The sequence below is a fragment of the Alligator mississippiensis genome, chromosome 5 (assembly GCF_030867095.1).
Source record: "Alligator mississippiensis isolate rAllMis1 chromosome 5, rAllMis1, whole genome shotgun sequence".
NCBI lineage: Eukaryota > Metazoa > Chordata > Crocodylia > Alligatoridae > Alligator > Alligator mississippiensis.
Genome location: NC_081828.1, coordinates 140,862,080 through 140,884,362, shown reverse-complemented (window position 1 = coordinate 140,884,362; position 22,283 = coordinate 140,862,080). Strand labels below are relative to the sequence as shown.

Below are 22,283 nucleotides of genomic sequence, written 5' to 3'. Positions count from 1 at the left end.
TGTTTCATAGATCACAGTCACTTGGTCACACCACCTTAACTGTCCACGGTAATCCTGGGGTGGGCAAAATGCAGCCCATGGGCTGGATGAGGCCCACCAGACCATTCTATCTGGCCCTGAGGGCCCCTAAAAATTTTAGAAAGTTAATATTTATCTGCCCCTGGCTGCCTGACATGCAGCCCTCGATGCCTTGCCAAAACTCAGTAAGTGACCCTCTGCCTGAAATAATTGCCCTCCCCTGAGCTAATCCCACTTATGGTTTGGATCAGCGAGTAGCAGTGCAGGTGTCTCTTTGCAGGGTCTGTTTCCAGGAGGTACAACCATCAAATCCAACTAAGATTCAAACTTGGGAGGGTGCTGGGTATGCAAATCTACCTAAGCTCTACTGCTCTCTCCTCGTTCTCTCTCCTCTCACCCAGAGGAGAGCCAAGAGCACTTGGGTCTGCCACGCAGAGTCATTCTGGGTGCATCAAAATGACTGCTTTGCCAGTAGTAAAGAGCTTTTTCATGACTATGAGCCTCCCTGGGTGGACATCTGTGCAGTGCCTGCTTTTTCTTAAAATAGTTTTATGTTATGCACGGTGTTTTGGTATATGGTTCTGGTTTGCTTCTGACTCCATTCTTTAACACTGTTTAACCCGAAGTACAAAAAAGGCTTTAACAAGCACAAGAAGCATCTGCTAAATCTGAGGTCACCTAGGATTTTAGACTCAACCAAGAAGGTTACTGTGAGGCTGACTATTTTGTTCCTGAGTTGGTGCTGCAGTGTGGAATCAAAGTTGTGAAAAGGTGGTGTGTAGAGTCAAGTATAAATGCTTCTATATTATGAGCTGAAGTCTGCGAGGTATTGAGCTCTCTGGCCCCAGTTTGATGGCGGACTTATGCCAATGCTTAATTATAGGCACATGGCTCACTGACTTAGTAGATCTGACTACCTTATGGGATCAGGCCCTGTCTTCCTGCTGTCTTCAGAACAGGGCACATGTAGTGCTAGAGGGAGTATCCAAATGAGCAGGAACATGCATTTCCCTATGGACAAGTAGCAGCGGCACACTTTGTGCCACTACTGGTCCTCAAGGAATGCCTGTGCCCTGCACACACTGGTGTGTAGCAGCTTACCCTGGGTGGGGTCAGAGCTGACCGTAGGGGTGTGCGGAGCCCAGGGTATATCAGCCTGCGTGGGGCCTGTGCCGTGGGGTGGTGGAGGGTGGCAAGCAGCCGGAGCACGAAGCTGGCAGCACACGGCAGCCAAGCACAGTGATGGCGCCCTCGGCAGGGACTGTATGGCACTGTCTGCAGGGCCCCCCAAAGTGTGGTTGTCCTGATTTGCCTCCCCCTCATGACATATCTGGGTAAGGTGACCACCTTTTCAGAAGTGGAAAGTGGGACACTTGCCTGTCTTCCCCTCTTCTCCCATCCCAGTGCTGCTGCCACCCAACTAGAGCCGAGTGGAGTCGTGTAGGGGTGGATGTGGGCTGCCCGCTGCAGGCTCCAGGCTCCCAGCTGCTGCCTTTCCCTTGGGAGCCCCATGCAGGCCATGCACTCCCTGTCTTCCCGGCAGCAGCAGGGCGTGCAACTCTACACCATTGCCACCCCTGCTGCTGATAGGCGGGCTGAGGGTGAGTTGCCATGGTGGCGCGGCCAGTGCAGGGCCCCCGGGGGAGGGCAGCAAATCAGGGAGCTTGAGCCCAAAGCAAGCAGCCTGCATCCACCCCTGCTCCACACACAAATAGGTGGGCATGTGCTCCCATGCCCACCGCCCCCTAGATCAGCTGCCTGTGGCTCCATTCCACTCCTCATCTGGACCCCATGCACCATCCTGGCTGGGAGGTGTGCCCAGGCCCTGCCCCATTCCCTCCCTCACAGTGGGGGCCTCGATCTGCCCCCTCATAGACTCTTCTCCCTCCACAAACTTACCTGCAGGGAGCTGCTCTCCAGGTTGCCCAGTTGTGTTTCCATACATGTGAATAAGTGCGGGTGCGCATATGTACATGGCACATCCTGTGGCCTGTTCCTGGCAGCCCCTTGCAAGCTGGAACACTGCCAGCCTGCAAGGGGAAACCTGCCATTTCCTGTGGATCCCTGTGTGATGCTGTGAATCTGGGACAAATGCTGTCCCAGAGTCATCCAGCCTGGGACCGGGACTTCAGGTTCCCATTGTGGGATTGTGCTGGCCCCAGAAGCCTTACCTGGGGTCCTGGGGCATCCAGAAGCTGCAGCCATGGTGCTCCTGCAGCAGTAAGTCTGGCTGGCAGCCAGACTGTGGCTCAAGCTGGCCAGGCTCTGGCTTCGGGTGGCATGCAGTGCTGTCATGTGCACCACCCTGACTCCCCTCTACCCTGCATGTGTGGTATGTGCATCTGTGCTCATATCTGTGCTCATTTGAATGTGCCCATAATGTACATACAAAGGATAGAGACATGGGGCATCTACACACATCACGGGGTTTAAGCCTCATTCAATTAAATAGGTTTATAAAATTTAAACTTGTTTATTCTGGAGCGTCGCATCAGTGTTTGTACACACTAGGTTTTTTAATTAATTAAACTTTGGAGCATCGCATCAGTGTTTGCACATACTAGGCTTTCAAACAAATTAAGTCTGGTTCCCAGCCAATGTTGCAAGAGAGTGAGACGGTCCCACATTGCCACCCCATAGCCCAGGGCCCACCACCCTGTGTCCTGCCATGCAGCTGTTGGAAGAGGGAGCTGGCACATGGCACAAGAAAAAAAAAAGTGGCAGCAATTCAGAAGTGGAAGCAATCTGAAGGGGTGAACTACAAAAAAGTTGCAACACAATCTGGTGGACAAAGAGGCTTATTATACATCTGAGTGCCTTTGTGTTTTCACGCAACAAATCCATGTACGCAACGCTTTAATTCATGGTGAGCCAAGCAAACTACATCCGAGGATTTTTACTTTAATGAACCAGAAAGACTTTTAAAGCATCTGGAAAACCTGCTTGTGCAAACAGTCATGCTCTTGCAGCACAAAAAAGGGCAAAAAACGTGGAGTGCACAAATGCTCCTGTATACTAAAACCTACTTTTTGTGTTCATTTTGGATTGGAAATAAACCTCACATCTATTCAACAGGGAGTTCTAGATTAGCACTTCTCTTTCTGCACCACTGTTGTGGACCCATCCTCAGCCGGTCTTTAGAAGTAGATTTTAATCACAGTGGTCATCTATGGCCAAATTCATAGCAGCTCATATAGGTATTCACTGTGCATTTTAGTGTTAGATACAACACTTCCCTTCCCTTTAAAATATATATAGTTAAGCTGCTGGAGTATCACAAAGATGAAATCCCACTGCTGGTTGATGAGAGGTGATGAATTACTTATTATATTATTTGCAAAATTACACCTGTTTTTGCCAAATTATGCATCATTTGCAAGTTATCCTCAAACCTATGTATATAATTAATCATAATGACTTGGTCTTGTCTATACTTAATTCTAATGATTCTATGAATACTTTATAAAAATATTTCAGCCTATTGGTTTTTCACAAAATGTTATGTCTCACAAAGTTTTAAGTCTGTGTCTTTGGCCCTTTTCTATGGTATTTGCCTTCTGTGATGGGTCACTTCATTCACATGCAATAATGCCTCCTTTTTAACTAGATCACTGACATTTTCATAAAATGGAGGAGAGAGAGCTATATTGGTGTATTTGCTTGGGCTTCTATAGCTTACTAGCAGATTCACTGTTATTGTATATCTGCAAATTAGTATTCCTGAAACACTGATTTTCCATAAAAATTTCCACTTGTATTTCTGAAAAATTAATAGTGTCACAAATAATATTAAAATGAAATGGATATTTTTATTCAGACAACTATTAAGTAATTTTTATGCTATTGTCCAGTTCTAGGGATGATGGAGCCCTCTGAAGCCTCAAGACAATATAACCCAAAAAAGCTTGGCTGAGGGCACCTTTTCAATTGGTTAGTTCACAAACCAACATCTCATTAAGATTTTAGTGATTTAAATTAATTTTATACTGATCTTAAAATGGGATTTTCAACCCATATAGTGTGGGCCTTATTGTTCCAGGGTAAAATTCATATTCATTTCAATGAGAATATAGTTAGACCAATATGGAGTGTTTTTGAATATCCCTCCCATTGTGTGCATCTCTTTTTATAGAAGATAGCTCTTTGGATCATTAATTATATAAACTGCAACTAAGCACAAACAGATAGCTAGATTGGGGGAGGGAGTGTTAAGCTATTAAATTTGATTTTCCCCAAATGACTATCAGCTTATCAGGGGCAAACATTTCAACAGTTAATGCTTTACATTAATTTAGTGAAAGCATGTTTAACAATTTTGTCACTCTGGGAATATTTAATTATGCATACAGACACAAGCTAACATGAAAGATGCTACCAAATTATAAATTGTTATTCTCATTTATTAGGAGTACTGTGTGGGGGCGGGATTAGGAAGCTCCCCTAGCAAACAAAGGACCTCAGTGAAATGAGTGACAAACTTCAGTAGAAACACACTGATGCACAGAATTTGCAATCTCATGTTCTCAGTAAGGGCTCTGTGCATTACTATCTTTAGTCTCACTATTTAAATTTGGGGTTTATTTTTTGTAAATCTGATGACAAACCTAGGAGAACCTGGAGCTTTTTCATGAATTTGGATCATGTTAAAAATAACTACTCATCTTCATGTGTATCCTCAACTCAGATGGCCCACCATTTCCTTAGATTTTTTGGTGGTGGAAAAGGGCATGTGGGAAGCAGGTAGGAAGCTCCTGGGGTTAGAAGTAGCCTATGGGTTAGGAAGAAAGACTGAAGAGAAAGGATGCATTATCATACAGAGACTCTGAGGGACAAGAAAAAAGTTGAAAGTTGGGGAGAATAGAGAGGAAGGAATGAGAAGCAAGGGGGATCAATATAGATGGACAGAAGACTGGGAAGAGCAGGGAAAGACACTAGGGGGAGATGATCAGGAGAGGGACATGAGACTGAAGTGGCGGGGAGAGGACAGAATAGGAAAAAAACTGGAATAAAAAATGATTGCTTTTTGATCCTTGAATAACGTGTGTGCGCGCGCGCGCGCGCACGCACGCGCACACACACACACACACACACACACACGCATGTGAGAGAGACAGTGTTGCTCATCCTCCCTAATTTATTGGAAAAAGGTGATTTTGGCCCATACAGCAGGATCTCTCCCTGGCCAAGCACAGCTTTCTATATTTGCCTTTTTAAAAACAGCCTCTTCTGTCCTTTCCATAACACTGCTGTTTTGTCTCTTGAAATTTATGAATCTCTGGTGGCCTGTTGCTTTGTTTTAGGAAATATACAGAAGCCAGGACCCATTTGGGGAGACCTCAAATGAGGATTCTTTGCAAGGTAACAGAAAAATAGAGAGCTGACCCTTCTCTTTCCAAAGATCTCTTAATTCTGATCAATGGCTCTTTGCTCCCCTTCTTCTTAAAAATGTATTTGGCCCTTCAACTGTGCCAGTACCAACTGGTATCAGTTTCACTGCTAAAGAAATGTAAGCGAATACTCATTTTGTGCCCAAAAGCTTGCAAAGAACAATCTGTCCAACTATTTAGTTGGTCTAAATGATATTACATCTACCCAAACAACCTTGTCTGCCTGTGTCTTAGACCAACACAGCTACAACCAACAACCCTACACACACATGCTCTTCCACAAAAATGTGAAATAAAGGAGGCAGTTACCTTGTTCTTGCAGCCTGGATGGTCCAGGGCAGATCTGTCCCTTGGGGGAGCACAAATTGGGCGACTACCCCAGGCCCTGTGCTTTGGGGTCCCCCATGGACAGTGCCGTACAGGCCCTGTAGACAGCGCCATTGGCAAGTGCCAAGCGTGCCACCACTCTGCATGGCTGCCATGCACTGCTGGCTTTGCGCTCCGGCCGCTTGCCACCTCTCCCCTCACACAGGCTTATAAACCCTGGGCCCCGTACACCCCTAGGTGTAGGGGGTCCAGGGAGATGAGAAAAGCTGGATTTGTGAGGTGAAAGGCTCCTTTCCCATTCCCCACCAAGGACCCAAGATGAGGATGGTACCCAGAGAGGTGGTGCAATCTCTATCCTTGGAGGCTTTCAAGACCTGGCTAGACAAAGCTTTAGCTGGGATGATCTAGTTGGGGCTGGTCCTGCTTTGAGCAGGGGGTTGGACTAGATCAGTGGCTCTCAACCTTTTTTTTTTCTTCTTTTTTTTTTACTAGGACCCATTTGTAAACATCCATGGCCAACCCCGTTGCAGTGCCCCCCCCCAGGCCTCAGCGTGGGGGGAAGGGGCGGCCCCAAGCAGCCCCTCACAGGCTGAAACTCTTCCAGCCTACAAGGGAAAAGCCCCCGTTTCCCCCAGTTTTCTCCTTTAAAGGAGAATCCATTTCTAAAGTTTGTTCGCGACCCTTTCAGCTAGGCATGCGACCCACTTTTGGCTGAGAAACGCTAGACTAGGTGACCTCCTGAGGTCCCTTCCTCAGTTTAATTGAGGAATTAGTTTAACTAATAACTAACTTTCTGGGGAGCCTAGGATTCGCCTCCCAAAGCCGGCTGGAAAGTTTGAGGAAAACAACTACAGCCCCCACAATGCACCTGGCGATTTAAAAGAGGAGCAGGTCGGACTGAGCATGAGCAGGCGCCTGTCCTGCCCGGGAGCGCGCTGGGCTGCGGGAGGGACCGGGCACAGGCGAGTGCAAGTGCAGGCGCGGCCGCCGCGGGTAGCGGCTCCTTGTGCGGTGGGGGCGGGGCGGGGCGGGGCGCGCCTCGCGCGGGCTGCAAGTTGCGGGCGGGCGGGTGGGTGGGCGGCAGACCCAGCCGCTGGGGGGTGCTGCGGGGCCCGCTTCATGGGCGGTGCTTCCTCGCTCCGCACCGCCTTTTTTTGTTGCTGGGGGCGGGTCAAGGCCCTGCAGCGCTGGGGGCCCTGAGCCTGGCTCTGAGGGTCCCGCCCCGCCAGGGTTGCGTGATGCCAGGGCCGGGGCACGTGAACGGGAAAGAAGGAGGAGGGGCGCTGGGAAGCTGCAGTGGTTGGGGGTTTCGGGGCTCGCTCTGTGGCCGGAAGATTTGCAGCCCCCTTCCTTAGCACCCTTTGGTTTCAGTGCAGCACTTCAGACTTGGCGCTGGGAAACTGCTGGGACAGGCAGGATGTGTTGGCTGAAATTATCCCATTGCTCTTCAGAGGCTTTGTTCACAAGGCACTGGATGTAGGCTGGCTAAACCTTGGAGAGACGTTTGTATTCCTGGGGCCGGGGTTCAAATTACACTTCAAGTCTCGGGGGTCTGCGGCAGCCGGAAGCTGGAAAGAACCACCGTTGCTGCCTGAGCTGCTTAGAAAGGCACAGGGTGAGCCCAGGACTCTCATCTCGTATGAGGGGGACTCAGCACCCCCGAGCCCTCCTGTATTTTGAACCCTGCCTAGGGCCTGTTTTGTAGCTTATGGGCAAGGGAGGTTTACAGTGGATACTGGAAAATACTCTCTCATTAGGAGGGTAGTGAAGCACTGGTTACCTAGAGAGGTGGTGGCAGCTCCATCCTTGGAGGTTTTTAAGGCCTGGCTTGACACAGCCTGGGCTGGAATGATCTTGTTGGGGACAGTCCTGTCTTGAGCAGGGGGTTAGACCCCCTGAGGTCCCTTCCAACCCTCATTGTCTCTGATTCTGTGACAAATACTGGTACTCAGGATTATCAATACACCACCTGTCCTGGATTGTAAATTCACTGAATTCTTTTTTTTCCCCCACACCCTGTTATTCTAGTGTTCGTACCGTGTTTGTATTCATCACTGAACCATGAGAAATAAGGCGGGAAGAGATCTGGCAAGGGCAGCCTGCCTACTTTCAACTATACAACTAGACAGAAGTTTGGCTAACTGGTTTTTAAAAGGCTCCAGTGATGGAGATCCCACAACCTCACTCCATAATTGGTTCCAGTGCTTCACTGTCCTTACAGTTAGACAGTTGTTCCTAATGTCTAAGCTTAATCTCTCTTGCAGCAGTTAAAGCGCATTATTCTTGTCCTGTCCCCAGGGAAAACACTTTATTACTTTCCTTTTTGCAACAGTCTGACTTATAGGAAGGCTGTTATCATATCTCCCCTCAGTTTTCTCTAGACTGAAAAATCCAGTGCTTTCAGTCTTTCCCCCAGGTCGTGTTTTCTAGACCTCTGATTGTTTTGTTGTCTTCATTGGACTTCCTCCAAGTACGTAACATTCTCCTTGAAGTGTGGTGCCCAAAGCTGGAGACAGTACTGCAACTGGTATATTTAATATCATGGTTGTTGTTACAAAGGCAGCAGTTGCCAGAAGATACACTTTATTTATCCATATAGCAACAGCAGATTCTGAGTACCAAATACATGCAAGGGAAAATATAGATAAATTAAATACCACAGTGAGATAACTATTGATAAACGCTGCCTTTTAATGGCAACTATTGAATATTGCACAATCTATATTAGAAGAGCACGAGGGAGAATATGTTAATATACGTGCTTATTTCAGGATTTTAAGATGCTTAACATTTCTACAATACCATACTGTTAGAATACAATAAACCTCAGTATTCTGACAGAATTATGGTTCGAGCCTTGGTTTACCTCTGTGCTTTAGCTTCCAGAGCTAAAAGAATATGCTGAGGAGCCAAGCTGCCATGGCTGGTGTCTGTAACGATTCGTATCCTCTGTGGATTTGGCACAGAGAGTGTCTTACAACACATGCGATTTAGGGTTGTGTGAAATTTTGCCAGGTGTTTCGTTTCGAAGCTATGTTGACGCATTTTGAGCTCAAAACAGTGAAATTGAAATGAAACAAAAGGCTTTGAAACAGCTAACAGCTTCAAAACATAAAAAGGGCACTCGAAACTTTTGAAATGTTTTGAAACATTTTGAGTTTTGAAGCTGGGCTTACTTGGCTTTAGTGCTGGTCACAGTTGGCAGCAGCAGCTGCCTCCTCTCATCTGGCGCACAGATCCAGGGGCCCGCACCCTGGGGAGGGCTATGGGGCTGTGCCGGACTCCTCCCAGGGGTATGAGTTCCGGGATCTGCGCTGGATGAGAGGAGGCTCAGGCTGTGGCAGCAGCAATCTTGTCTGGTGCTGGGTGCGCCCAGCGCCATTCCCAGGCAGCAGTGGCAGCTTCCTCTCATCTGGAGCACAGATCTGGGGGCTTGCACCCCCAGGAGAAGTCCAGCAAAGCCCTGCAGTCCTCCCAGGAGTCCGCTCCCCTGGATCTGCACACCAGATGAGAGGAGGCTGCCACTGCTGGCATATCAGGACATTTGCTTTGAACAGTTTGAGGTGCAGGTTCTCAGACAACAGTCCTCTGCACCTTTCTCCTTGAACCTTGGCAGGCTTCATGCCCTCAGAAGGGGCTACTGTCCCTGCAATTTTCATCCAAATCAGGCAAGAAATGACAAAGTTCTAGGCATTTTCATGATTACCCATTATAGACTATGGGCGAAACATTGAAACTGTTTCAACGAAACAAAACGGGACAGTGCTTCAAAATGAAACGACTAAATGAAACACTGTCCTTCAAAATGGCGAAAAGGATGTCGAAACAAAACGATGGTGTTTCACACAAACCTAAATTGCTCATGTACTAACAAGATCAGTTCTTACTCCCAAACCTGTAAACATTTAGGTGCATACCTGTATTTGCATTCATAGTGTCATTTACCTCAATGGGCTAACTCTCGTGATTAATGACAAACACAGCATTTGCAGGACTGGGGTCCTATTTTGAAATATCCTCCCTAATTGTAATTATGGCATGCAGTAAATACTGGTAGTGTATCATGGAGCCAGCCTTCTAATTTATTTAATCAAAAGCAAGTCTGTGACCATTTTTCTCCTCTTGGGTGGCTGCTTTACTTGAATCCATATAGGCTTGCTTTAATTAGCTATCACTGAGGGCAGAGTTCAACCTCCAACACTTGTAAAGTATGCCATGGACATACAATCTAGTTCTCTGTTTAATGTTTCAGGACTAATCATCTGGAGCCATTTCTCTATTAAACAGCAGTAGAGAATGTGCTGAGTAAATTGAAGTCTTCTTTTCCAGTTACATTTTTTGAGCTATTAACCCACTTTGGCCTTGAGTTTCATGCGACTGAGCTAGCCCCACTGAAAATTGTGTTCTGTAGTCCCTCAGTGTTCTTTCCCCATAAAAGTCATATAACAGAAGATTTTAAGAAAGAGGTTATGCTGGTTTCTTTGGCCAGAGCACACATTTGTTTAGTAGCCAAGCTACAGGTGGCATAGACAGCCTGTGTGTGTGGCATTGTGTGATATGCAGCAGACTGGGGAGGGGACAGGCAGCCCAATACCAGACATGGCAGGAAGCAGAAAGCAGCCTAGCATGTTGGGCAGGGAGCACTAGGCAGAGAGCCGAAGACAGAGCAACAGATTGGGCAAAGGAAGAGGATTGGAACAGCACTTGGGGTGGACACAGGGCTAACCTGTTGCGTGCCTGCCCCAAAAAGTTGGCCCCTACCGGTTTAAGCAGTTCTTACAGCGAAGTACCCTAGACTCCCCATTTTTCATGAGTGTTCAAAGGGATCTGGGATGGTTTATACTAGCAAAGGACCTGCCCTATGTCTAAATGGCTTCCTTGTATGTGGGACACGAATGTATTCAGAGCCTGAATCTCTCTTGGTATCAGATGCTACAGATGTGCTGAGCTTTCCTTGCAACAGTAAAAATGTTTCATCAAACAGAAAAAAGTATAGCACTGAGAACAGGTAAAAACCAGAAGAGTGAACTCAGCATGACTGAACTTAAACCTAGACTTTCCCATGACCACTGTAGCAGTCTTATCATTGACTGGCTTCAGTTTCATTGTGCTTCCTCCCTTCCCCACAGTACTAGCCAGTTCAGTTCACTGCCACAGAGATCAGGTTCTCTTCTGTAGTGTTACTGGAGATTTTTTTTTTTTTATTAGCCTCATTGGTCATGTGTAAAAGAACTATTCTAAGCTGGTAATGATACCTATCAATGCTTGTCTAGCTAAGGGCTGTGCCACTTTTTCTTCTGTTGTCATATACAGAGGTTCTGCTTCATGCAAGTAACAAAAAGGAGGCTACAAAATAACAAGCAGAGTTTTCTGTAAACTTCCAGTTCTGCAAATTCTTATGTGCATGCAGGCAATCGCACAGAATTCAATGGAACTACTTGCGTATATGCTGGGCTGTGGGGGCAGAGTGCTTAACACATCCTGTTTTGACACCAGAGAGCATGAGTTTAAAGCTTTGCTGAAGGCTGCCTCCCATCTTCTCCAAATGCTCCTAATACTTTTTTGGCTGCTACTAGAAGCCTTAAAACTGGGAGAATATAGTCAGTTTCTGGGCTGCTAATGCCGCAACACTGAAAAGGCTGTGCATTTCAATGAGCAGTCTATGGGCCCCAAACCAACCAGACATCCTCCTTTTCAAGGCTTGTAATAGTGTCACAGCTGCCATTAGGGGTATAGGTTGTAGCCTTGTTGGTCTAAGGACATAGGCAGACAAGGTTCTTTGGGTAAATCTGGTATCTTTTATTAGACCAGCTCAAATAGTTGGAAAAATTCTTTGCAAGCTTTCGGGTATAAGTACCCTTTGTCAGGCTGAGGAAGCATCTGCCACTGCCATTAGGAACCTTGGAAAACAGAGGAGATCCTAGGTGTGAAACTGTCTTGTCTCCCATTATTTTCAAGGCTTCTAACAGCTGCCTCACATTCATTGTTTCTGGGTACAGTTAGAAGGAATACAATTACTTATGAAGTAGACACTAGATAGCAATGGGGAGTCCCCTGTGGTTCAGTGGTAGAATCCATGTCTGGAGACCTGGGTTCAATTCCCAGGCACTTTTACAACTACAGCCATGGAGGCACCAAACATCTGGACTCTGTCTGGTCTTTGGATTCTGTATCAGTGCCCTAAGGGGAGAAAGGAAGGTCTGGGCAGCCTCCACTCCTCCAAAAAGTTCCTGCCCAGGCATATGCATCAAAGGTCTGGGTGGCCCTCATGCATACACCATGATCCAGGTGGATTGATGGTTGTCACCAGACAGCAATGGACAACAAATTGGGGCTGGCATTATGTTATACAGCTAATCAAATTTGCACTTATCTGGTATGCATGTAAGTAGTGTGTGTAATATCATGGCAAATGCTCATCAGCTGCAGTATTTTATTATGGTGTGTGGGAGAGCAAGAACTTCATTTACTCATTTCTTTGGTATGTTATGAGCAGACGGATCTTTGAAAAAACAATCCATTAGTCCTCCAGGAATTTGATAACAGCTAATTGCCTGGGGATCAGAAGAGAGTAACAGTGAAAGCAAGGCATCTGACTTCTCTGATCTTGAAGGGGGGCGTGGCTTATTTGCAAATAGATTCTTAATCTACTTTAATTAAAAAATATTTGCTCAGGAATATTCTCACACAATTAAAATATAAATTGAAAACCCATTATATGCTATTGATTGGCAAACAACAGACCTTGAATCTGCTTTGGGAGGTGCCACTAGATGCTAGCGTACTACAAACACCCTGTTAGATTATCATTTTATTGTCAGCCCTCATCTCACTAATGGGTTTTGATTTAGCATCTTCTCACCATCCCATGCCATCTCATTGGCCTTTCCCAATTATGTTTCTTGGTTTACTCATTTATATTTGACTTGGATAGGGCTATTTACATGTTTAAAGTTCAGCACCTGCATATATGTTTGCAGCTTTGGGGCCTGAATGGCTGTTTGCACTAACAGACTCCCTTGGCATGACGGGACCGTGTTTCAAAATTATAGCCCTCTCACTCTCTCTTTTTTTTTTTTTAAAGGAAAAAGTTCTGTTTCTATGGTGAAAAGTGTTATAGAAATGCTTAGAAATAAATAAAAGCTAACAGCTAATTATTAAACCTTCATTAGTGCTACTAAATAAAAGCAAACATTTGATTATTAGACTTTCATTAGCGGTACTTTTGTTCTTTCACTAATGAGATATTATTGAGAACCAAAAAACAGAAGCAGGTGACATTTTACCAGTGTGTATTAAACATGTACTGTTGCACTTGTGTCTGTTGTTCTCCTGTACTTTTAATTAAACTGATCAAATATCAAACTTAAAAAGGTTTGATAATCCCGAAAGCTGGAAGTTCTGAAATACCGTCATCTGTTTAGCTACAGACCACATGTTTCAGCAGTTCTAAATACTGATGCATTGAAGAGATGCTGTTAATTTGATATTTGACCCAAAACTTAAATTTTGGACCAAACTAAGATTTTCTAACTTAAGACTTAAGGGTCCTGCCACCCAGTCAAATTAAAGCTGGATAGAAGCCAGCTAGAGAGTTTTTACATGTTTTCAGGCACTAACTTTGTAGATGGTTGGCTCTTTTTATAGCTGGGCAGTTCTTTTTGTGGTACAATAATTACTTTGCACGTGTGGTTGGTATAAACTTATTGCACAATTAACTGGTTAATTGCATAATATAGGAAGTGTGTAGCAGGAGCTTTAGATCAAAGCATCATGACTTATTTAAAAAAATTCCAATGAAAACTAGGGATGCACAGATACATTGCTTGGCTGTCAGAGCTGCATCAATAAGAAGAGAAATTATGTTATCAGCTTTTTTTGGTTGTTGTAGCTGATAATTACAGCCATGTGTCCAGAGTACTCTGGTGAGCATAGTTTGGTCCCTGAGCCCTGCTGCCAGCCCAAGCCTGCAGCAGACTATAGGTCCTAGCAGGAGGGGGTACTGGGGAGCCGTCACAGGACACTGTACTTGGCAACAAAAGGACCATTACAGGCTTCTGCTGCTTTGGCAATGCCATGCGCACAATAGAGGCCTGAGTGCTGGGGCTCCTGTGGAGATGTTGGGCTACATGCAGGCAGGGTAAGGTGCTGTGCAAGGGACATTCCACTCTGCTGGGCACCAGGTACCTTTGCAAAAGTAGCTTCTCCCAGTACTGTCTCCCTGGGAGCTTGCCTGTGCACGGCCTGCCAATACTGGAGGCAATAGCGTGCTCTGGGGCTCTAAACATATCTGGAGCCACTGTCTGTGTGAGGGTCCTCCCTGCCTACCTGGGACAGCAGCACAGGTTGTGTGGGGAGCAGGGTTGCAGATAGGAGCTGTGGGGAGGGAGGGGCATTGTATGTGGGAATAAGGCAGTCACTGCCTTCCTCATTGAGGGCCTGAGCAGACAGGAGGCGAGAGAGAGAGAGAGAGAGGGGAATGCAAAACAAACAAAAAGGGTGTGTGTCAATAATTTAAAATGCCTTGCATTATTACTAAATATCAGATATTGGGTCAGCATTGGCTGATATGGTTGGTTAATCATCAGCTATCGGTATCAGTCAAGAAAATCTTTAGCGGTTCACCCCTAATGAAAACAGGTTTTCATAAACATACTTGCATTCTTCCGTAACATTTGAAATACTAACATTGACTTTATTGATTTGTTTTTCTAATATGCAAACTAGGAAAGATGCAAGCCATGTTGATATGTACATAAGAAGTTTAAAGTGTATTTAAACAGCTAAAAATTATCTGCAGTACAATAAGTAACAAAAATAAAAGTTCTCCATCTGCTTTTACCATACAATTTAAGCTGACAGCATCCCCATAATAACGTTTCTTTCCTGGTTTGGAAAGATTACCAATTGACAGTATTTCAGTCTCTGGCCCATATTCTCCATTCTATCTCAGCCACACTAGATGCAGGGAAGAGAGCTCATGAGGCAAACACATGTTTAAGCCAACTTTGCACCTTTTACCTTCTCATCTGCCTTGTAGGCTCTGCTGAAAAATTCTCAATAAAAGGTCCATTCCACAGCTGAGAATGGAGCCACAATTCAGTGTATCCAGTCCCAGAGAAGTAATACAGTGGAATGGAGGACAAAGTCAATTTTCTCTTTCAGGGCTCTTTAGAACCCCCCCCCCCTTAGGGCCATGCCAGCAGGATCTTTTTCTGGGATTGGGGCTTCTTTTGTTACCAGAATGGCACAGAAGGGTTACATGGAAGAAAAAGTCTAGGCCTGTTCAATTCATCGGTTTCTCTGAGCCTGCTGAGAAGGTTGCTAATTGTAGTTGGACCTCCATGGATTGGGCCAAAACAAGTCAACTAATTTTACATAAGCCAATGAATGGCCATTGTAACAAGGGGCCTTCCTGGGGCCAGTCCACCATTGGCCCACCCACCTGTTTCTGGGCTAACTGCCCACCTCACCTGCCACACCTTGTTGTTTCTTAATTGGTTCCAAGAAGGCAGGAGACTGCCCATTCTTGTCCCAATGCTGGGGGGTACTGTCTGTGGCTCCATTCCTCCCCTACACCACAGCCAGGTGACAATGCTCCCAGCCTGCAGCCAGACCAAGCTTAGCCCTCATTGTCAGGCCTCAAACACATTCAAACCGTCTTCCTGTCACACATCAAGAACTTGTACTACCTTGCTCCCTCTCACAGCAGGCCCCTTTGGCCATGGGCTTTATCTAATGCACATCTTGGATGGCAGCTGTACCATCTTTTGGGCCTCTCCCACAACCCTCACTGGGGTAGTGGCCACCCAATACCTTGGGAGGGGCCAGGACAAGCTTGGCCCTAGTTTGGTAATCTCTATACAAACTCACACACACCAGGCTCCCAGCCCTCTGGTTGCCCCCTCACTGGGGCTCTACTTCTTCTTCCCTTCCTGGTGGGGGGTTCCGGTGGCCATAGCCATGCCTGGCCCCAGCTGCTACCCACAGGTGATATGGGGGCTAGGGGTTATGGAGGCACCCCAACCTACATTCCACTGAGGTGGTAACTGGTCTGGTATTTTCCTGGAGGCTCCTGTGCTACTTGGAGCTCCACAAGGCCACCCACTCCCAGCAGGGTGCAGCTTTAGGTCATGCCCAGGACCAAGAGGCCCCCTGCTCCTACCTGTAGATGTTCTCCTACAGCAACCCAGCCAGGCAACATTTTTGCCTGGCTACCAGTAGCAAACTGCTCTGTTTATATAAGCGGCCATGGTTCTAAAATGGCTGCTGCAATCAAGCACCTGCTGGCTGCTTGATTTGGCCCTTAAAGTGGCAGGCACCAACAGTGCCCTGCCACAGCCATCAATAAAAGGCTCTTCCATTATTAACCCCTAGAATTATCATTCTCTTTTTTCTTTTAGGGACAACTGCACTTCTCTTTTCCCACAGTACTTCATGTTGGGGCATTTTACTTATGTAATGGGTGTATGCTTTAGTTAGTAGCAAAGCAGCCTCCACAGTGGATTAACCACATTAAAAAAACAGCTATTATTCGAGCACTCTCAGGATCTGAGTTTTGGATTGCAACGTGTAAGTAATTGGTTCTACCAATACCTCCAGACACAGTAAATATGCATTACAGCACACTCTTCTTACATGGATATTGGCTAAGTGCATTTATTCCCTTCATTTGCATACTATATAAGCATGGCAGCTATTTTCTACATTGTACCAAATATTAGTTATCTGCATATCCTTTAAGTTCTTATACTGCTTAAGTGTATAGGAGCCCTTCTCTCTACTTTGTACTGTGTAAAATGACTGTATTCCATTTAACTGATTATTTGGTGAACCTCTCTAGGAAGCCCTCAATTTTAAGGGCTGGATGATTAGAAAAGGAAAACTATAGTGCCCATCTTTTAAAAACAGGAAGAAGGAGAATCTGGAGAATTACAGACCAGTCAGTCTGACCTCAATATAAGGGAAGCTTATGGAACAGGTCATAGAGTCTATTTCTGAGTTCCTGGAGGAAAACTAAGGTGATCAGGAACAGCCAGCATGGATTTATCAAGAGCAAGTCATACCTGACCAATTTGATTTTCTTGTATGACAAGGTGACAGGCTCTGTGCATTGGGAGAGAACAGTTGATATGATTTAGCTTGATTTTATCAAGGGTTTTGACACTGTCTCCCATGACATTCTCATTAGTAAGCTAAGGAATTTCAGATAGAGGAAAGTACTTAAGGTGGATACATACATATTAGGTCATCATACTCAGTGAGTAGTCATCAATGGTTCAATGTCTAGTTCAAAAGAGGTATTGAGTGGAGTTCCCCAGGGTCTGTCCTGGGCCTGGTATTGTATTTTCTTTTTATTAATAATTTGCAGGATGGGATTGAATGCATGCTTAGGAGTTTGCAAATGACACCAAATTTGGTGGAGTTGTAGATGCTCCAGAGGGTGAGGTTAGGGTTCAAAATGACCTTGATAAACAGGAGAAATGGTCCAAAATCCATTGAAAGAAATTCTGCAAGAATAAGTCCAATTACATGCACAAATACAGACTGGGAAAGGACTGGCTAGGCTGTGGTATGACAGAAAAGGAGTCACAGAGGACCACAAGCTGAACTGGGTCAACAGTGTGCTTTTGTTGCAAAAAAGACCAATAGCGTACTGGGCCGCGTTAGTAGGAGCATAACTTGCAAATCGAGGGATGTAACCCAGCTGCTCCAGTGAGGGGCTGTGCTCTTCTTGACCTGCTGCTCACAAACAGGAAAGAATTGGTGGATGTAGAAGTGGATGGCAAGTTGGGCAACAGTTATCATGAAATGACTGAGTTCATGATCCTGACAAAAGGAAGAAAGGAGAACAGCAGAATATGGTCCCTGGACTTCAGAAAACCAGACTTTGACTCCTTCAGGGAACTGATAGGCAGGATCCCCTGGGAGGCCTGTCTGAGGGGGAAAGCAGTCCAGGAAAGCTGGACTTTACTGATGTACTTTACTACATCCCAATATGTAGGAAAAATAGCAAATATGACAGGTGACCAGCTTGGCTTAGCAGAGAACTCATTGGTGAGCTTAAACACAAAAAGGAAGCTTACAAGAAGTGGAAGCTTGGACAGATGACTAGGGAAGAGTATAAGAATATTGCTCGGGCATGCAAGGATGAAATCAAGGAAGTCAAAGCTCAATTGGAGTTGTGGGTAGCAAGGGACATGAAGGGAACAAGAAGGGTTTCTACAAATATGTTAGCAACAAGCGGAAGGTCAAGGAAAGTGTGGGTCCCCTATTAAATGGGGGTGGTAGCCTAGTGACAGATGATGAGGAAAAGGGTGTACTCCATGCCTTTTTTACCTCTGTCTTCACAGGCAAGGTCAGCTCCCAGACTGCTGCACCGGACAGCAGTTTGGGAAGAGGGTGAGCAGAAAATGGACTATTTAGAAAGGCAACTCCCCACGGCTCCCAGTTTATGCACCATTGGGTCAGATAGGCTCTGTGCCTCCACATGCGGCTTCCCATTGGAGTGCTGGAAGCCCCACATGAACACACGGAGCCACCCTGGCCTAACCTAATGGTGTGGTGACAGAAAATATTGGACTATTTAGAAAGGCTGGAAATGTACAAGTCCATGGGTCCAGATACAATGCATCCAAGGATGCTGAGTGAATTGGCTGATGTGATTGCAGAGCTGCTGGCCATTATCTTTGAAAACTCATGGTGACTGCAGGAGGTCCTGGACGATTGGAAAAGGGCAAATATAATGCCCATCTTTAAGAAAGGGAAGAAGAAAGATCCAGGGAACTACAGTCACCCTCCTCTCAGTCCCCAGAAAAATCATGGAGCAAATCCTCAAGGAATCCATTTCTAAGCAGAGGTGAAGAAAGTGATCAGGAACAGTCAGTATGGATTCACCGAGTGCCAGTCATGCATCACCAACCTAATTGCCTTCAATAACAGTGTAGGGCAAACTACAGCCCACAGGCTGCATCCAGACTGCCATGCCATTCTGTCTGGTCCTCCAAAAAACAGTTATTACTGGTTTGCAGTTGCCCCTCTGGAAGCCAGTGGGAGGATGGTTTTCAGAGATTGCGCAGCATTGGGCTGGGTGGGCTCTGTGCTTCCACTTCTGTGGTGCTCCCAGTTCCCAGTATGGAGGCACCGAATATGATGGTGCCCGACTAGACTGCTGGTGAGTGGGGAGGAGGGCTCCTGCCTGCAGGAGGGGGGCTGGGGGTGGGATTTGTTGGTGGTGTAAGGGTATGTGTGGGTGGGTTTGGCATGTGTGGGTGCCTGTGGGCTCCCCACCACATGCTTCCCGCCCATGGTGCACAGCCCCCATTGCTGCAGCATCAGCAGCAGGTGGTAGGCTCTCAGGGCTCCAGCTGAATCCTGGGCTGCCTATGGTGGCATGGAGCTGGCCTGGCCTGCTGGCATGCACCTTCAAACTAGACCGGGCAGACTCCGTGCCAGCACGTGGGAATCCTGGCATTGGAGGTGTGATCCACCTGCTATCAGGCTGGACTGGGCTGGACTGGCTCTGTGCTTTCATATGGGGCTTTCAGCACTCCAGTGGAGAACTGCACATGGAGGCATGGAGGCCACCTGACCTGATGGTGTGCAACTCCCCACCGCTCCCAGTCCATGCACCATTGGGTTGGATAGGCTCTGTGCCTCCATATATGGCTTTCCGTTGGAGTGCTGGAAGCCCCCCATGAACACATGGAGCCGACCTGGCCTAACCCAATGGTGTGCAGCTCCCACCTGCAATGCTAGGAATCCCATGTGCTGGCACAGACCCAACCTGGCATGGCATGAAGGCGTGCACCAGTGAGTCAGCCGGGCTCTGTGCTGTCACGTGCAGCTTCTGGGATTCAGCTGGAGCTGTCTGCCACTTGTGGGACTCTGCCTGCCACAGGCCACGAGTGTCCTGAGGGCCTGCCAACTGCTGCTGCCGCTAGCAGTGGGGGCTGTGTGCCATGGAGGGGACATGTGGGGGGGGGCACAACACCCACAGACCCCCCAACCCCCCCATACCACTTTGTAACCCCCACACTCACCCACAGGCACCTCCACACCCCCCACACCCCATCCCCCAACAACACCCCACACACTCCTAACACCCAATATACAAGAGTAAGACTTTATTTTGAGCTATTATGCAATCACCTCTATATACACTATACAAACATACATAAATCAGGGCAAAAATATTTTTTAAAATAAAATATTTATAGTAGATGTTTGATTTTTGGTATATGATTTGTTTTTTTTTCTGGTTCCAAGATGTCAAACACCCCTCCCAAAAGGAGCACTTCCATGGGCAAGGGGGGTGGGGAGGACTCTTGGTGGCAATGATCAGGGGTTAAGGGTGGTACTTCTGGTCCCAAGATGACAATCAAGGGGTGGAGCACATGTCAAGGGGTGGGGCTACCCTTGCGGCACTCAGCAGCTCACCGAAAGTTGTTAAACGGCCCTCCAGATTACATAATTGCCCACCACTGTTCTGTGATGAGATGACTGGCTCTGTGGGTGCAGGAAAAGCAGTGGATGTGATATACCTTGATTTTAGCAAGACTTTTGATACTATCTCCCACTGCATTGTTGCAAGGAAGTTAGGGCGGTATGGGTTGGATGAATCGACTGTAAGGTGGATAGAAAGCTGGCTGGCTCGTTGAGCTTAGTGGGTCGTGATCCCACTCAAGGTTTAGTTGGCAACTGGTATCGAGGCAGTCCTGAGGCGAGTTTTGTTCAATATCTTCATTAATTGTCTGAAAGACAGCATGGATTGCACTCTAAGCAAGTTCACAGATGACATCAAGCTGGGGGGTGTAGTAAATATGCCGGACAGTAGGGCTAGGATTCAGAGTGACCTTCACAAATTGGAGGATTGGGCCAAAAAAAATCTGCGGTTCAACAAGGACAAGAGCAAAGTCCTGACCTTAGGATGGAAGAATCCTATACTCCGCTTGGGACCAACTGGCTAAGCAGCAGCTCTGCAGAAAAGGACCTGGGGGTTACAGTGGAAAATAAGCTAAATATGAACCAACAGTGTGCCTTTGTTGCCTAGAAGGCTAACGGTATACTGGGCTGCATTAGTAGGAGTGTTACCAGCAGTTCAAGGGAAGTGAGTCTTCCCCTCTATTCAGCACTGGTGAGGCCACATCTGGAGTACTGCATCCAGTTTTGGGGTCCCACTACAGAAAGGATGTAGGACAAGTTGGGGAGAGTCCAGAAGAGGTTGACAAAAATGGTTAGGGGCTGGGGCACATGACTTCTGAGGACAGGCTGAGCGAACTGGGCTTATTTAGTTTGGAGAAGAGAAGACTGAGGAGGGATTTAATAGCAGCCTTCAACTAACTGAAGGGTGGTTCCAAAGAGTGAAGGGTACCAGCAGGGCCAGGGACTGTGGGTGGGGAGTGAGGGGCACCAAGGAGTGGGGGGGCTGTGGGTGTGGAGAGAGGGGCACCAGCAGGGCTGAGAGGATGTGAGTGAGAAGTGAGAGGCAATGACTGGCATATCAGGGCAGCTTAGCACCACAGAGCAGTGGGGGGGAGGGGCGGACGGACAGCCGCAGCTGAACCTGCATTTTGGTGAGCAAAGGGGGCAGGGGGAGCTCTTATTTTCCATGATAAAAAGCCCAAAATCAAATGCCAAAATGTATAGGTACTTAGAATTTATGTTATTACAGTGATTAAGGCACTGGTAGGCTTCCAAATTGCTTTAAAATGGTAAATATATCAATACAATATTGTGTTCAACAGATACATACATACATACATACACATATAAATATATATAGAGAGGGAGAGAGAGCGCTGTTTCATTTTAATAATGGAAAAACGCACATTTGGGGGTTTTAATCAGAGATTCTGTGGTTTTTATCAGAAAATTTGCAATTTTTAAACAAAAAACCAGGATCCCTGTTTATGATAGGCTGAAAGCATTGGGATTATTTCATCTGGAGAAAAAAAGGACTCAGGCAGGGGTTTGGATAACAGTCTTTAAATGCCTAAACAGTGGTTATTTGGAGGATGGAAATAGACTCTTCCCTATGGCCACAGGCAACAGACAAGGTCTTAAATTGCAGCAAAGGAAATTTAGTTTGGCTACATAGGAAGAACTTTCCCACTCTGAGGGTGTTTAAGCATTGGAACAGACTATCCAGAGAGGTTATGAATCTGTATCTTTGGACATTTTTAAGAGTAGGGTAGGCAGACACTTGATTGGGATGGTTTAGTCACAGATGGTTCTGCACTGAGTGGGGCTTGGACTTGGTAACTTGCTGAGATTTCTTCCAACCCCCATATTCTGTTATCTTAAGTGTACAGTCCCTGTTAAGATATAGCCTGATTTCAGGCCGTTAGCCTTATATTTAAGTGGCATGTACTGCTGGAACTTTGAACCATTTTTTTAGACCTTTGAAATGCAGCTCTGATCCAAAAAGTGATTGCCAAAATGGCCCTGCCTTATTCCTAATTTCTGCTCCTCAGGTGGATTCAGTGCCACATCTGCTTTTATAATGATTAAAATCCATTCAGTCAACTTATTTTTATTCTTGGTATCTCA

At 46.4% G+C, this 22,283-nt stretch overlaps 1 protein-coding gene across 1 annotated transcript in view; it reads left to right on the top strand.

Moving 5' to 3' along the window:
• The first annotated feature begins 7,049 nt into the window (after positions 1-7,049).
• Positions 7,050-22,283, top strand: part of POMGNT2 (protein O-linked mannose N-acetylglucosaminyltransferase 2 (beta 1,4-)) — a 59,992-nt gene continuing 44,758 nt past the window's right edge. The window contains exon 1 of the mRNA XM_059728805.1: positions 7,050-7,347. The gene's annotated coding sequence lies outside the window, so the exon portion shown is untranslated. The remainder of the gene's footprint in view (positions 7,348-22,283) is intronic.